The sequence below is a fragment of the Passer domesticus genome, chromosome 22 (genome assembly GCF_036417665.1).
Source record: "Passer domesticus isolate bPasDom1 chromosome 22, bPasDom1.hap1, whole genome shotgun sequence".
NCBI lineage: Eukaryota > Metazoa > Chordata > Aves > Passeriformes > Passeridae > Passer > Passer domesticus.
In genome coordinates, this window is record NC_087495.1 from 7,985,448 (window position 1) to 8,003,120 (window position 17,673).

Sequence of the window (17,673 nt, forward strand, 5' to 3'; positions counted from 1 at the left end):
AAGGCCAAGAGCTGGCAAAAGTGTGATGAGAACAGCACTGTTATAAACAACTTTACAAAGGTGAAAGGGACCAGATAATCAGCCCATCCCTTGCTATTTCATGCCACAGAGGAGTTCTGGGTGAAGGAGGAGGTCACTGAACAGTCTCTTGGGCTGTAGGCACCTTCTCTGGCAGCACGGTGACTCAGTGGGAAGTAGAGCCAGCAGGACCAGGCAGCCAGACAGGCTGGGCTGTGACAGGGACACAGAGACAGGAGGCAAGACAGAGGTACAGGTACAGGCAGCATGGCAAGTGGGGGTCCCCTGGGCCAGAAGGCAAAGCCTGCTTTCACGCTTCTGGGAACCATCTGTCACTGACAGGACCTGGCAATCAGATGAGCCCCAGCTGCTGCACCAACTTCACCAGACAGAGGAACCTCATGGCCAGCACAGGGCAGGGCATGTCCACTGAACCTCCGTGCCCTGTTCTGCCCTTTCCTGATGCTTACGGCAGCTGAAGCTGCTCACCAGCATAAACCAGCTTCTCAACAGCTCTTCCCACTCTGCTCCAGCCTTTCCACTCAACGGGCACAGGCAGTCAAGATTTTTTTTCTCTCTCTCCTCATCAGATATCTCTGTCTCTCTGAAATATTCAGATGATGTGGTTTTGTTCTCTTCTCCCCCACACCAAATCCTCCCCCTGCTTGTGGAAGCAGTGGATTTCACCCAGGCACAGAAGGCTAATTTACACCCTTCAGGGTTTAAAATAGCAGTGGTGTAAATGAAAAGTCCAATTTCTTCAAATTTGCATTGTAAAACCATCCTTCAACTTCCTTGAAATAAATTTTACTATTTTATTAGTGCAAACAAAATGGTAATAAAACACTAATACAGCGCCTTGTATCCAGGGGAAGAGCTAAAATTAACATAGACCGAGCAGTGTTTGCTATTACATTCAATTACCTTTTTACTTGAGATTTACATTCTCATCCCCTTAATCTCCATAGTGGTGGCTTTGAAATCATTCCCCACAGTCCTTCCTGTGCTTGGAATGGACGGCAGAAAAGCTGCTCACTCGCCACTGCCACTCCTGCTGCCAGCACCCCAGTACCAGCCTCTTTCCCTGGGACCCCTGGGCAAGTTTCCCTGGAACATCCCTGAGGAGAAAGTACAGCAAGTGTGTTCACCTGCCTTTCTCAGTCCCACTCGAGCCCTAATTTCTAAACTCCAGACAAATACACTAGCACCAAAAATACAGCCTGTGTTCTACAGCTGCCTTCAATCTGGCTCTGGAAACTGTTCCTTAATTCTCAGCTACAAGCCGTGTTTCAGGCAAGTTTTATTATCTCCACTGTACAGATAACTAAGGCAAAGACTGAGGACCAAAGTCAGAATGCAGCTGCTCTTGGTGTAAAACTGGAATAGCCTATTTTGTGGTGGAAGTATTCCAGCTTTCACTGGGCTCACTAAATTCAGATTCTGCTCTTGAGTTGACTGGGATTGTGTCCTGCAGCCCAGGCTTGGAGGTAAAGTCAGGAAAAGAGCAGGTCCAGGGCTGTCTGATGAAACTCAGAGGGAACCTGCACTGGAAAGAAAGGCCCACGTTCCTACTAATACAATTCAGGGAATCCATTTCCCCCGCATCAGGGCAAGTTTTTAATTGACAGCATCTCTCGATGCTTTAACATAGTAAGCATGGCAGTGATTTGGCCATTATCAAAAGAATAGAAAAGTCTTCCACAGGACACTGCAGGGAAGTCCCACATCAGCCCAGTTCCAGAGAGTGACTTTCATTCTTGGCTCCTCTTTCTTCCTTTTTTGTATACTGGAAGTTGGACACCTCCCCGCTTTAAGCCATATCAAAATATTTATAATCTTTCTTTGGAGAGCATGGCCAGCATCTGCAATATAGGTGATATCCACAACTTTGCTCACTCATTTTGACACAAAGTTTTGTGATGCCCAAATGAGACAACAGAGATTAACTGAGCATTGTGTAACATATTTCTAAGCTCGGCAAGAAAAGACTGAACAGCCTTTCATCCCAGTCTGCTTGCTACCCAGCCATTCCAGCATTACCAGACCACTACAACACTGCACAGTCAAGAGCTGAGAAGTACAGGGCAATTTGGGAAGGTACCGGGCAGCCTCCTAAGGAGGGGCATCTCCTGAGAGAAAAAGATCCCTTGAGTGTCACCCCAGCCCAGGCCAGCTGTAACACATGTGGACTGCCAGGTGCCTGACAGAGAGAGTTGTCATCACCTGTTTGGATGGAAAAACACTTCTGCGTGCTCCAACCACGTTCCAAGAGTGCTGCCTGGCCCTGATCATACCATACTGTGCCACCAATGAACTGCCTGTAATGGCCCTGCTGAACCCAACCCCACCAGAATCCATTTTGTCCCACACAGCAGCAGATTACTCTAATTTCCAGTGCCTCTTGGCAGCTATCTCACAACTCCCAATTCTTCTTTTTGAAGAATAACACTGCAAGATGATTCATTAAGAGATTTTGTGCCAACCTGGAAAAAAGGGTGGTCTGTGATGCGGCACTAGGGGGTCCCCTAGGCAGTATACCTAACAGCTGCCCTCTTGGTTCTCTTCGTTTTCTCCTCAACTAAACCCTCTGGTTCCTGCATTTTAATCAGGATTTGTCTGCCTATCCCCTAAACTGCTCATCTGTCTCTCCTCCTGAGAAGCATGGTCCTTCATGCTTTCCCTCTAGCCATCTTGATCTTCATGGCTGGAGGAGAAGGATCATGCAAAGCATGAATAAATGATAGATAATGATAGATAAATGACAGAACAACTGACAAATCCTCCCCATCCAAATAACAAATGTGTCCCTAGGAAACCTTTCATCTGTCCACCTTCTAGAAGGCAGTACACAAAAGCCCTTGTGCAAATAAAATTATCACAAGACGCCAAGCAATACAAAAGACCCCAAACAACAAAGAGTAGGAAAAAGAAACCTGCCCAAGAGCACAGGGCTAAGGTTGGTTTCAACTGGTCTTCTGTCCCTTTTTTCTGTTCTCTTTCCCCTGCTCCCCTGAACAAAGGAAGTTTGTTGTCAGGTTCAAACATTTCCTGGGCCTTGTCCGAGTTCCACCTTGTTTTCTTTTTCTCTTTTCCCCACCCTGTACAAATAAAGCAAAAACCAACTGGCACCACCTGTGATGAAAGGACAACTAAATGCAGAATTTTATCTTTTCTTTCTTTTCTCCCTCCTCCTTTTTCCCTTTTTCTTGGCCAGAAGTTTTGGGCAAAGGACAAAAGGTATTGTTGGGTAAGCATAATTCCAGGGCCTGAGTCACTAAAGCGCTGGCTGCTGCTGGGGTACAGTAAGCCAAGCCACTGCTTCACTAAATGCAACAAAAAATACCAGCAGCACCACTGCAAGCTCTGTCAGCCCTAAGCACAAGGGACAACACAAGATTCACATAGCACGAAGAGGTGCAAAGAAATTAAATAAAATGCTGGCACAAATATCCTCACCTAAGAAATCTTAGGAGGAAAGACTGTCACACCACAGAGACTGGGCTCTTTCCTGAGAACAGTGAAGGTTGTGAAGGTCAGAGTAAAAAGTTACAGCCTTTACTTTTGTTAAGGGAAGGCTCAGATGCCTCCTTCATCCAGGCCTGCTTTTTTTGGTTTCACGGCCCAGGTCGGACCCACAGCTGGTCAGTCGTGTAAGCGGCCTCTTTCCCCAGCACTGCAAGCTCTGGAGGCAAGGAGCTCCCATTGCTCCTGTGGCCCCAAGCATAACAGAAGGGGCACGGGGCTTCCAGACACCCCTATGATGCAGAAAATTATCAACCCATTTCTGGCTGCAAATTAAAGGATGCCCCAAGCGGGTACTTGCCCAGATCATGTTCTAAAGCACACTGCAGACCCTTGGAACTACACGGTGCATTTGGGGGTGCTGGAGCACTGGCTGTTTGTTTATTTTATGATGCACTTTGGTCTCTCTCAGTTGCACTGTTATCCTACACCTGTTTGCTCCTTTTCTCCAGGCTGATAACAGGCAGCACATTGTGCAGTGGTGGCCTGGCATGGCTCCTTTTGTGTTTAATGAGACATATGTATTTAGTTCCAGACTATCAACAGTCAGGGAGAGGGAACAGGCAGAAAATTTCCCTCAAAAGACATAATCAGTTCAGCGTGATGTGAGCAAGGTCTTGAAATGGACAGAAAGACAACAAGTGCCTTTGTTGAACAACTCTCACGAGGGCAAATCCTGCCATCCTGCTTGCCCAGAGAAGCACATCTCCTTTGGAAACCCACACTCACACAGGGTACTACGTTGCTGCTCAGTTTCCTTAAGGCAGACACAGGCCTGGCCTTTTGCAACAGTTCTGGCATCTCTTCATGGCAGACCCCATGACACACGGAGGCGGCTGAGAACAAGGGATCATGCTTTTCCAGGAACAGGGAATCCAGATTTTCTGGTTTATAAATTTTCCCATCTGGATTTGTTTTGCTGTTCATAGGGTAGATCACCAGAGATAAGGAGAGAAAAGTAAAGAAATATCAGAGCAGTGGCAGCCCTGATGGGTGAGATGAATTTCTTGCACGTCACAATCTCCTGTTTGGGCAGAAATTTGAATGCATTTTCCAGCAGCAGCACAGACAAACTGGCATCTCCCCTGGGGAATGTTTCAGTTTCTGCAGCTGCCTACAGGTTCTGTGACGCAGGAATGTAGGAGCTTGGACATGTCCACTCTCAAGACTAACTCCATAAGGACATGGCAACTTCTCTGTCACTTGCATGGCAAAAATTAAAACCATCTCAGACTTCTCCACATGAAGCCCCTTAGAAAAACCTATAGATGAGCAGGTGATTATTACCTAAATGCAAGACTGTGTTGGGGAAGTCCTGCACAAGCTTCTAAGTGGCATAGGAAAGAATGATTAGGTCATCTTCACATAATAGAACCAGTAGCTTCACCACTCTGGCACAGGGCCTGTCAGAGCCTGTTTTCTGGGGAAGAATCCCCCTGGACTGCAGCCAGATGGTGTTGGGAACAGATGTCCCAAGCTCTACCGAGTCGTACCCCTGCTCTCAGGTAAGACCAGGCCCTATGAAACCTATCAGGACCTCTCTTCCCACCTCTGCAGCCTTGTCCCAAGACTCTGAACTGGCTTCCAATGCCAACAGCTGTCTAGGTACAGAAAGGCACCTGCAGACTAGAGCAGATATGGGTCTGGAGCCCAAAGATTCCCATAGGCATGCTGAGGAGTGGAACCACGGGGCCAGGAGCCGTGATGCTAGGCATGTTTGTCCTCCCCTGCCACCTCTACGCCTGACTGCTGAATTTACACACAGCAAGGACAACTTGGTAAAGCCAGCCCAGTGCTGTCAGCTGGAGCTCTGCACACTAAGCTCCTGGTTAAATGTTTTCATCAAAACCAGAGCGAGAAAGTGCAGAGCAAACACCACCAATTAGTGGCTGGGATGAATCGTTCCTGCCAGCATATCTGGTGAGAGGGGCATGAGTCACCTTAACCCTTCAGGAGCCAGAGGCAGAGCCAGCACAACTCCACAGCAGAGATAAGGAAGACAGGAGAGGAAACCTCTCTTGGATCTTTGACTTGCCACTACTCCTTTTAATTTATTTGTAGGGAGCTCAATTCAGGAGTGAACACTTGCTGTGTTTGGAACCACACTATCCCCACAACCTCTGCCATCACCATTCTGCTCCAGTGAAGATGGACATGAGCTGGTTCAGAGCCAGGCAGCACCCCAGGGCAGAGGCTGTCAGGTGCATGTTGAGGAGCTCTGCAGCTGGTCATCCCTCAAGCCATCTCTACCTTCCAAGTCCATTCCAGGTAGCAGAAAATATCACCTCACTTTTGCTGAAGACCAAGGTGTCAGTGAGAGTAACATGACAACACTTGATGTCTCATTCCAAGGCAAAATGCTTCCCCATTAGAAACATGAGGAAATTTAGTCAGAGGTAAGAGGACACGTGGGCTCAGGTGAGTATGTCCCTCTTTCTCTACACTGCTATAAACTGTCCAATTTCTGAACATGTAAGAGGTAGCCAAAGTTAACTGCGTGACTGGGCTAAATTCTCTTTCAATATAAATAGCATGCTGCTGTTTGTGGCAGGATTCAGTGCCTCAAATATAAGCCAAAAGTTCAGCTATCTAGGAGTATCCAATGTTGCAACGCTACAGGTGCTCAGAGAGATCAGTCACTTCTGCAGCAACAAACCCTGAAGTCAGAGCTCTCCTTTTACTCTCAGTCACTCAAGCAAATACCCACTGACTCACCTCAGCAAGGACTGAGGAGACACTGCAGGAAGGGCCCAGGACGGTGTATGGATCAAATCCCCTCCATCTAGACAGCATCCACCAGAGATGGCACTGCTGCTCCAGGAGGTGTTTTGCAAACACTCTGCAAGGGAATCTATCTTGGACCAAACTCCCCGTCTCAAGGTGAGGGACAGAAAAGGCACAGGGCAGTGACCTGCAGCTATGGAGATCAAGAGGCATTCACCCAAGGCAAGGAAGCAAAGTGCCAGGGAAGGATAAATTAACATCATGGTTTATACTGGAGAGGTTCCTTTCAGGCTGGAGCTGCGTGGGATGCAGCCCGTGATCTGGCCCTCCACAGTTCCATGCGTCTAAAGCAGGGGCCCCCCAAATGTGAATTTCGAGCATAGCAGGACTACTGGAGCAGACAGTTTCAGATCCTGCTGAGCCAGCTTGTGGCTGTATTCAAAATTGAGTAAATTTACAGCTGTAAGCTGGGAGTTTATACAACCCGTAACTTGTTAGGGATGGCTGACCAAGCCAGAACGATTGCTCCCCAGCCAACAGAGCTCCTATTGGTTAGCCCTCAGAGTGCCTGGCAGGTTTTATTATTTTTCTTTCTCTTTTGCTTTTGCTTGGGGGGGGGTGGGGGGGGGGTGGGGTGGGATGGGTGGAAAGGAAATATCTATTTTTGTTCCTTTATTCACCAAACACAAATTAAAATTAAATCTCAGATTCAATCCACTACAGATTCCTCAGTGTACCAGCTGGGGACTGCGGAATGCCCAGTGACCATCTCCTTGAATGAGGCTGCTGTATTTTTCTCACTCTGTGCAGTCTTGCACCGTGAACAGCTCCACGGGATTCAATGTATTATCACCAGAGGTCACAAGGCTACTCTTATGCTGCCCCTTTTGCATGGACACTTCCCTCCCACAGATGTTCCAGCCTGGGCTGCAAGACAATGTGGTCTGAGTTGTCTGAGTTTAGTGCAGCAAATATGGTGCCCTGAGAAAATGTTCCTTCCATCTCCTTTACTAGGACAAACAGCTGGAGCAGTACCAGACCTGAAGTGATCTGAACCTGGATTCACACACAGGAACACAAGGAGCTGCCAAATAATGGGAAAGCAGCAGGCAGAGAGCGTGAATGGGACTCCAGGAGCCCTCTGATGGGAACAAAACCAGCATCATCCACTGTGCCTGCAAGTGTGAAAGATAGCCAGCCCGAGGGAAGCACGGTACCTGCCTGCATGAACTGCCTTAACCTAAGATCCTCTAGTTTCATTACAGCATGGTCCCAGTCCCAGCTCTTGTCTGAAAGGCATTTCTAGCAGGAAGTCCAAACATGATCGGACTGCAACAAGGCTGGATGAAGGGCTAGAGGGTTCTCCTGGGACTCACTATTCTTTGTGACCACAGATAAGACAAGGACAGTCACACCAGCTTCCACAGCACACACACTCAGGAGCATGAGGTGCCCAAGCATGGTGACAGGGACATATACCTACCTTGGTATATGGCTTCAAGCACACCATTCACTGTCCTGGGAGGATGCAGCTTTTCTAGGGCATGGCTAAGGAGCATAAGTAGGTCTCTCCTTTACCCTCTGCTCCATCCTGAATACGTAACAGCCCAGAACACCAATGGTTTACATGAGTTAAAGAGCCAGCTGAGGCTTTAGGGACTCAGGCAGGATAAAATACTCTTCAGGACCCAGCCACCAAGTAAGAAAATTAGGTAAATGGGGATCTTTGGTGAAGTCTTAAACAGGAGACTGGAAAAGGGGAAATTTCCTCTCTCCCTACTCTGTGAGCAGGGATCACACTGCTGCTCCCACAGTTTAAAATACTTAAGTCCTCCAAGGTGCAGCTTAATTTTCTTTTTTAAAAAAGAAAAGTGTCAGTCTAATTAGATAAATCCTCCAAGCACGTGGCCCAGAGTTCGTCATGGAAATTAACCTCCTTGAAAGATCACAGTGACTGAAATAAGAAACTGTGTGTTTTGGCATAGTGCAGTGAAATGGGAGATGCAGGCTGCATTTCATACACCTTCCCTTTCATAAACCTGCCGCATTTCTTATCTGCCCTACTGGCCCTGAGCTCGGCAGCAAGACTTTATCTCCGAATGCCTGTTTGCAAATCGCTGCTGAGAGGTTACAATAACCCCTGGGAGAGATTCTGCTGGCTCACTAGTGTGAAAGGACACTGCTCCCCTCTATAAAGCTGGACCAGCCTGAGGCACTGGTGGAGGGAGGGGCTCCTCACCAGCAGCCCTCTGGAGAGGATGTTCTGCAGACACAGCTCCCATGGGGAGGCAGCCAGCCTGGGAGCTGTTTGCCAGCCTCCAAACTGCTCTGCCAGCCTCATCATGCTCCACGCAGGCAAGCGTGGTTCTGTGCAGCCCTCACTCTTCCTGGCATGGGGATGGGCTGAGTGGGGCAGGAGGGAGATACCTCGAGGCCACAGGCTGTGATCACATCGCTCAGTTTGCATTTATGCCAGGTACATTCACGTCTTCTTATTTAGAAAGCTCTGCCTGTCCACACTGGGAAAGGTGTAGGGCTGGCTGTTCATACTGCTTAGGAATAAAATGTCCCAGTACCTTTGCTACTGGAAGCAGAAGCAAAACCAGGAAATAAATAAACTGGCTTATATAAGTGAAAGTCAACTGCCACCCCCACCTTCAAATACAGGCAGGGATCAGAACCAGGCTATCTTGTACTTTTAGGATGCATTTTCCAGTCGACTGTTCTCCAGGCCCAGCAGTCAAACTCATGCTTGGGTCACACTCTTAGCAACAGACCATCAAGGGACTCTCTCTCTTAAGTTTTCCAGTTCCCACTCTTCCTTCAAAGAACGGCATCCAAAACAAAAAACTTCCTGAAAAACCTGTAGAGTTCATCTGCCTTGTTCCTTCCCAAGTCTGATGGGTGATGGTATGTGTGACACTGTGCTGCCCTCCCAGCACTGAGACCAACCTTGCCAGCTGACTTCACACACAAAAGGATCAGGAGCAGCCTCAGAGACCAACTCTGAGATGACTTGTTGAATTGTCATTGAAATGACAAGCCCTATGGCTTAGAATCTGAGAGCTGTTTCCAATGTTGTTTCAAAACAGCGTCACTGGTGGCAGAACAAAAATAGGATACCTTCTGGAGAGAAAACTACCCCAAAACGCCATGGCAGGCAAGGAGCCAAAGGCCCCCAAAGCCCCCTAAGAACTGACAGCTCTGCTGTGCCTTTTCCTACAGCAGTTGTTACGCACGAGGCCTCGGCACTGGATGGCTCTGGAGCTAACCCTGTGAGCACAGACTCCTCTGTCTCCAGGCCCTGTTCTAGACCAGCTCAATCACGCGTGAAAGGTATTAGCTGACACCTCATCAACAGAGGGAGAGAGAGGGGGTGCAGGCAGATCCCTCTGTACAAGAAATGGAGCTCCTTGCTACAATTCATTAGCTGTCTCAGGAAAGAGTTCAAAAAACAGATGATGCACAAAAACGGCATTCAAGTTTCCTCCTGCTCCCTCCAGATCAGGGCTTAGGCATGCTGGAAGGACACTACTGGAGAAACCAGGATAAATTCAGGCCTAACACAGTTCCTTAGCAGTTCTCTGTCAAGTACAGGCAAGCTCCAGAGCTCCATTACTAATAACTTAATACCTAATAATATTACAATAACTGAATACCTAATAATATTACCGATGTAATACTTTAACTTGATGCCAAGCACCTGGACTCAGAAAAATCAGCACTTAGCAAGACTTCCACCTCACTGCATTTGGCTTCTGCCAACTGATCAAAACTCAGCATCCACACCTCCTTCCCACCTGCTCCAAGGTATGTGGAATAATTTTTTAAAAGGTAAAGCTCCTGCTTCAGCCAGAAGCTAAGGGCTGAACCAGAGAGACAACACAGACTGCAGGAGGGATAGAAAATATTCAAGTGCTATTCCACTCCCCTTCTTTAGTCTTTGGATGCATTAGGCAAATTCCCAATTACAGCAATCCCTTCTGCCTGCAACTGGAGTTGAGATAAGAGACCAGAAAGAAGGGCCAGTGGGCATCACTGAAAGCTCAGCATCTTCCATTACACATCAGCATGGTAAAAAGGGCGATGCCAACCCCGAAATGTTTTTTTCCAAAAGGAACACACACACACCCTTTAGAATGGGTATGGTGAAATATGCCTGGAGAGGGAAGGACTCAGCAACACCAGCAGGTTCCTGACTCCTTATCATCAAAGCAAGAAGCCCAGCCTCTGAATTAATTTCATCAATGTCCTCTTTCTTCCTTCTCCAAGGGCTCATATCCCCGAACGCGACTGCAAACACACAGCCGAGGAGGTCGTGCGATATCTGAATCCACATTCAAAGACATCTCCACGTTTTGCTGTCAGCCTGAAGTTTGAATAAGGGAGCCCACCAGAAAGAGTGAATGAACGCTGGCAGCTGCCAGCAGAGCGGAGCCGAGCCTGTGCTTTAAGCCACCTAGTGTCCGAGCCGCGCAGGGAGACGCTTCAGGAAACGGGCGAGCAGGAGTTGAGACATCCAGCCTGAGCGACGCGGAAAGCAGCAAAGGACAGGGTGCACCGACTGACAAGCGACCCCGAGCCCAGGAAGCAGGCGGCGAAGCGGAGCCCGGCGAAGCGGAGCCCGCAAAGCGGAGCCCGGCAAAGGCAGCACGCGCCCGGGCCGCTGCCCCTGCGCGGCCGGGGCTGACAGCCTGGCAGGCCGGCTCCTCTCGAGCTCGTCTCCGCCAGAGAACGGCACCGCTACAGGCCAACATTTCAGCCCAAGGTGCAGCTGGGCTGCTCGAGTGCAAACCTGCGAGATCGCTGGGACGCAAACTTGGAGACAAGTTGCCCCAGCACAGGCCTGTGGAACGAGGCCAGAGCGGCCCAGAGGCACGAGCCCTGCCAGGATGGGCCCCCTCCCCTGGAAACCACCTCCATCCACAGCTCCTCTCCTGCTCCCACAGTAGCCCCCTCCTCCTCACTCTCTTTCTCTGTGTCCTCGAGACTCCTCTCACCTTGAGGAGTGTTAGGATTACCCAGCATTTACACTCAATGCTCCTCTTTATTCCTTAAGACTTATTAAGAATGATAATGAGCTCCAAAGCAGTGACACGTCTCTCTCTCCCCCTCTGTCGCGCTCTCTCTCTCTCTCTCTCTCTCTCTACGTGCCTTTTCCGTCAAAGGCACACAGGACAAATCCGACCAAAAAAAAAAAAAAAAAAAAAAAACCCCACCAAAAAAACCCCTGACAATATGGATCAAGGACACATGAGGATTTATATTCTACAATCCAGCCTTTTTTGTTTTTACTATTTCTCCTCAAATTCCATTCTTTTCCTCTTCTTACTCATGTTCCCCCCGCCTCTACCTCAAACCTCTCAGACTTTGAATGAAAAAGAGGAAGAAAAGAAAGCTGCTTGCCTGGAAAACCTCGTTAATGTGGAGCTCTTAAACGGTTGATTAATTTTAGCAAAATTTATGATGCACCCTTGCTTTTCTTTGAAGCTGCAGTCTTATATACCAAAAGCAAGTTAACTTTGAGATGTCTGTGCAAGCCAACTGCCCCCTATTTCTTAGATACCCTATTTAGGTACAACAAATGTACGGGAGAGAAACGCTACACCAGAGCATGGAAACAGTCACCCTGTCGGATGTTCAAAGTGGTTAGATTCAAATCCCTTTAGCACAGCCTGATAATCACAACCTGAAAACTTCCAACTTCTAGCTATTTAACTTTCCATAAAGATTTTTTAAAAAATCACTAGTCAGTCCTTCAAAAACAAAAGGAAAGAGGGAAACATAAACACAAATTCCAAGAGAAGTCTCTCCAAGTTACATCTGCATGCACCAGAGCAACGCCAGCCTCTCGGCTGCACTGGAAACATCAGGTTCTCCGAAGCCACCTTTAAACCAGCTACGTTTCACCAGAGCCTAAGGAAACATCACAATACTGATCTATACATATCCTGAACTATACCTCAGTATTTCAGTCATCTCCCCAGCTTCCTCCTACCCAGTATTTGCTTTTATTCTTTGTCTCCCTCTTCTAGACTCTGTTTTTCTGATACAGACATCAGAAGGTTAAGGGCTCAATTATCAAGTCTGTTGAATCCTCAGCTTCACGTTACTTAGGAGGTTCTCTGTTGCTCTTTGGAACTACAATGCAAAATCTCCTTCCTTCTCGGCTTTTCTTTTTCCTACTTGTAATGCCTATTTCCGACATACCCCTGTGTGTGAACCCACAAATCTATTTGGGATAAATGGACAGAATCCCTGAATTGGTTTGGGAGACAGAGACATTAATAAAAATAACCAACCTTAAGAGTGCCTAGCCAGACTAAACCTGAAGCAATCTTGAAACCTAAAGTAACATCCACATGGAATTTACAAAATATGATTCGAGTGGTTCTAATTAGCCCCAGTCTGTGGAAATTTGGAAGGAAGTGGCTCTTTGATTAATGTTACAAACCAGAAAGGAAACATATTTTAGAAGTTAAAGTAGCAGCATTGTGGAATACAGAATCGTTACCAGCATGCATTTATGATACCTGCTTCAATCAGATGGCTTGGGGTTTTGTTTTTAGTGTTTTTTTTCCTTTTTACTTTAAGAAAAAAAGGAAGACAGGATGCAAGTAAAAGCCTTTGTTTATGGAAGTGTGTGGCGCTTTTATCTCCCAAGGAATTTATATAGCTGGACTGTGTATAAATCCTTCTGAAAATGAAATTAGCAAAAACAAAACGGGGGTGAAGGTGCTGGGGGGAGTGTAGGAGGGGGCAACCATCACCTCAGTAAATCATAGTGGATAACCAGCCTCTGGCTTGGACAGATAGCAAATTCAGCTTTAATAGGAAGAAACAGAGTTGGAAAGGGCAAGAACAAGATTCATACCTGCAGCAAACTCCTTGCAAAAATGAGGGGCTATTTTTAATAAGCTTTTGAAAGTTACTGTGCAAGTTTGCTTGGGCTTGAAAAGAAAAAGGAAATAAGGTTTTTTTTCCAGCTAACTTGATTGTTTTGGGTGGAGCTCAAGCATGTGTGTATATATGCTGTATATAAAAATGAATTACTAATTCTTTCCTGGAAACTGTTTGAATTACAATCTGCAAGATACAAAAACACACCTTTATTTTAACACTGATTTTAATACAGATAGAATTGGAGGGAGGGGGGAAAAGCGAGGGAAACGTTTGTATCCCAGTACACAGCAAAACCCTTAAGCAAGAAGAACATCCCGCCACATGCACCCACAGACACTTTGCTCAGCTGTACAACACCAACTTAACTCCAGCTTTCAGTGGCTTTCCCCTGTAAAAAGGCTTCGCTCTGAAACTGCAAGAATGACAATGTCATGTGTGTGGAAAGCTGACACTTAGATCTTTTAAAAAGAAATGAGGAAAAATAAGCTGTTGACTTCTTGGTTAAAGTATTTTCTTGTTCTAACTCATGTTCTTATGTCACTGGGCTAAAAAAAAAAGAGAGAGAAGGAGAGAGAGATATGACTTTCCTTGAATGATCTGTTTAACCTAAGCCAGAGGAAAAAAAAAGAAGTCATTAATTACTTATGTGAGCTATTGCTTCTGAAAGACAATAAACCTGCCTGGTCGCCATGGATATGACATATTTGCTCTGAAAACAACACAATAATTAGCAAAGGGGAAAGATACAAGGAGAATATGCAAACTCCTGAGTTTAAAGCCATAGTGTTTCCTTTTTTCCCCCTCTTCTTTTTACTTGTCAGAGTCAATTCTGTTTGCAATTCAAATCAAACAAATAAACAGAATACTTACAAAAAATTTTAAATGATCTCCTGCACATCAAATCACACATACAAACACACATACACAGAGGAAAAAAAAAGAAAAAAGGAAACAATTTACAAGGAAAAAATATTTAAGTCTAGTATGGACAGACCATAAATCACTTGATGTTTTCCGTATATGTGTATGTATGCATATATATATATATCTATATATGTGAAATATAAATGTATATACACACAAAATTATATATGAGTAATAAGAGTTACATACCCTATTTCGTCTAGGATTATTCTTTTATTTTTAGGATCTGTATAGAAGTACACCAATAGGAAAAACATCTCTGATTTAGGGAGTGGAAACATTTTGAAGATACACTAAAAGAAAGTACAACAAGGGGTTCTTTTACTGTGTTAAACATGCATTGTGTTGGTAGTATATTTTTTGCAAATCTTTGAACTTTTCTCTCAAAGATGAGCAAAAAACCCACAACTGGTGTGCACTATGCATCAACCTAATCAACACACCGGCTTACCAGGACTTCTCAAATTTTATGCATAAAAAAAAATTCTCACCTCAATTACTTCAGTTCTAAAAGTGATATCACACTGAATCACATGTAATAATGCAATGGATAAGTTAAGAAATAATGAAAACTGAGTTATATGCAGAGAGACTTCTTTGAAATAATTTATAAACGTTGCAGGGAAAATGTTTTTTAGATTGCTCTCTCATTAAGATGAGACAAAGACTATTAAAACCTTCTCTAATGCAGTAGCTTTCTGGATTCTGACCTTCCACATTTAGAAACCAAGTAATAAAAACACCCTAACAAGCACTTTATCTTTGGAGATATTTGACTTTGAACTTATTTTAACTTTAAAAAGACTTGGAAGGTATAAGAATAACAATATAGTTGCCACAAGTTTCTGTTGTTGTTGTGTTGACAAAGCTAAAAAAAACCTTTAGAACAAAATAAGCAGATTAAGGAAACATCCCCCTAATTTAACTGTCTCTCTCTTTTTTTTTTTTTTTTTTAACAATAGTTTTTAGCTGGACGCTTTGATCTTGAAAGGGTTCTGCTATCTTGTGTGATGGGGGGGGGGAAAAATGATCTGTTTTAAATGATGATGCAAAAAAAAAGGATCAAAGCCTTGACTTTCTGTTAGCCATAATAAGTTCTGTCTTGCTCAAAGCTTCAACTTCAGGCTTTAATATATAAAATATACAGGAGCCCAGTAAAAGCGCTGAAAAGGTACAAAGTCTGAAAACAAAAGGGGACGCTGCTCCTTTAAACGTTTTAGTGCATATGGAGTTTGATTTCTGAAAGAGATCAGTTTAACATCTCCATAGAAACCAGCAACAGATTATCATCAACAGAATAAATAACTAGTCTAATAAATTAAACAGGAGGCATAAGATCTGGAAACTTGATTACTGAAGTTCAACAATATTCTCCCATAAACTCTTCCAAGCCACCTTTAGGGTAGCTAACAAGGTGGCAGCGACACACAGATAAAAGGTAGATGGGAAGCAGGCAGGACTTCTGAAATGAGAAGTCCGAAACCTTCGCAAGAAATTATACCACCCTGACAGTCAGCAAATCAATAGAGGAAATAAATTCATCAGTGAAGTTTTGGGAGAGACAGGGGCTACTACTGCTCTTCCAGGGAGCGAGCTGCCAGGACCCGCTGTGCAGAGCAGCGCGGACAGGAGGGGGCACACACAAGGTGGACGCGCAGCTCCTGACAAGTTTCACCTTTCCGACCCCAAAGAGCAGGAGGGCTCGAGCCGATCGATCCGACCCGCCGTGATTCGGAGCGGCCTCGGGCCGCAGCCCACCCCTCAAAGTTTGCCGCGCAAGTTGCCTGCCGGCGAGCGGCAGCGCCAGTCCCGCCCGAGCCCCTTGACAGCTCGCCCGCCGCCGCGGGCCGCCCCTGCCCCGCGCCCCGGCTGCCCCTCGCTCCTCCTCTGCTCCCCGCCACTGCTGCTCCGCGGCCGGCGGCGCTCGGGGCCCCGGCACGCCGCCGCTCCTCGCCTTCCCCGTCCGCGCCCCGCGCCCCCCCACCGGCCCGGCTAATGAGTGACGGCTCGGACACCTGTTCCCCGTCCCCAGAGCCTGCAGCGCGGGCAGCCGCTCCCCCGGGAGTCCCGGCCCGTGCCCCCCACCCGCTGCCACCCCGCTCGGCCGTCCCCCCCGCCCGCCACTACCCCGCCGCGCACGGGGGAAAGAAAGGGGGAAAGGGGAAGGAGGCGGAAGGGGGAAACTTCCTGGCTCCGGATGGCAAATCAGCTGCACATTCTGCAAATACCACCGGGTAAAAATAACCTGCTGCTTCGCCCGGGGGGCCGGGCACCGGCTGCCCCGACCCGCGCTCCCGGCCGCCGCGGCCCCTGCCCGCCGCGACCCCGCCGGGGGGCTGCGGTCGTGCCGCTGCGGGCGCCGGGAGAAGCGCTGCCGACCCCGGCCCGGCCACTTTGCAGAAAGTTCCCCGGCACGGCTCGCCCCGCCGCGCCCGGCCCTGTCCGCGGAGCGCTCCGGCTGCCGCTCGCCCAACTTTGCTGCCGCCTTTCCCGTCCCACCCCTCAGTGCCTCGCCGGGACCCCCGGGTGGTGCGGCGCGGCGGGGCTGCGGTTACCTGCCCTCGGCGCGGAGCGGGAGCACGTGTTCCCCCGTCCCCTGCCCGGGCTCCTGCCAAAGTCTTGGAAATTGACGGGCGCCGCCGCGGCCGCGGCTCCGCCGCCGAGCGGGCACGGCGCTACCCCGCCGCCGCCGGCCCCCCACGGCACCTCCCTCCTCCGCCGCTGCCCCCGCTGCCGGCCGGTGCCCGCAGAGGCTGCCCGCTGCCCGCGGAGGTGGGCGCTGCCCCGCGGGAAGCGGCTCGGAGCGCGGAGCGCTGCCCACCTGCCGGGCAGCGCCGCCCGCCCGCGCAGCGCCCCGGCCCCGGGGCTGCCGGCGGCGGGGCCGGGGCCGGGCGGGAGCGGACGGGCTTACCTGCACTTGGGGCTGCTTTGGTTGACTTTCCAAGTCAAGGGAAATGTGTGTGTGTTTGGGATGGAGGCAGCAGCGCGCATGCGCCATCAAACTTGCCCTGATCCCGGATTTTTCCTCCTCGCGCTCCCCTTTGCTTTGATTATTGAATTTTCCTATTTCTAACAGGAGGACGGGCGTCGCGCAAAACCCGGCCTGGAGCCCGTCGCCGTCCGCCCCGGCCCGCCCGGGGTGGGGAAGGGGGGAGCGGCGGGAGGGAGCGGGCACGGAGCGGACTCGGTCTCCAGGCAGGCAGGGCAGGCAGTCAAGGGAGAGGCACCTGCAAAACACGGACTGGATCACCCTCCCCTGGCAAGGGAAAAGGCGAGAAAGTGTCCCCATTTCCCCGCCCGCGCGCGCAGCTGCCTGTCCCCTACCCTGTTCCTGCACCAGCGGTTCCTCTTACCCATCCGTGGTCCTTCCCAGAGAACCACTGTAAATTTTATAAAATTTTCTATTTTGCAGTCTGCTGACCCCGTTCACCTTAGTTCCCTGAGACTAAACTCCATGGAGATGGCGAATAACTAGGTTGTGTGTGCTGCTTTATTCTTCTGCTGGTTTTCCTAGGCATGATGTTCAGTTGCTATTTTACAAACTTCTAAACTTCAGTATTTTTCTTTTGCTAATGTTCTTTT

At 48.2% G+C, this 17,673-nt stretch overlaps 1 protein-coding gene across 50 annotated transcripts in view; it reads right to left on the reverse strand.

The window, feature by feature from the left end:
• Positions 1 to 17,673, reverse strand: part of CASZ1 (castor zinc finger 1) — a 269,195-nt gene that overhangs the window by 174,377 nt on the left and 77,145 nt on the right. Inside the window, exon 1 of one of the 50 annotated variants that reach the window (XM_064397438.1) lies at positions 17,003 to 17,164. The exons of the other annotated variants lie outside the window; for them this stretch is intronic. The gene's annotated coding sequence lies outside the window, so the exon portion shown is untranslated. Of the gene's footprint in view, positions 1 to 17,002; positions 17,165 to 17,673 lie in introns of those variants that run through there. 50 annotated transcript variants of the gene reach the window in all.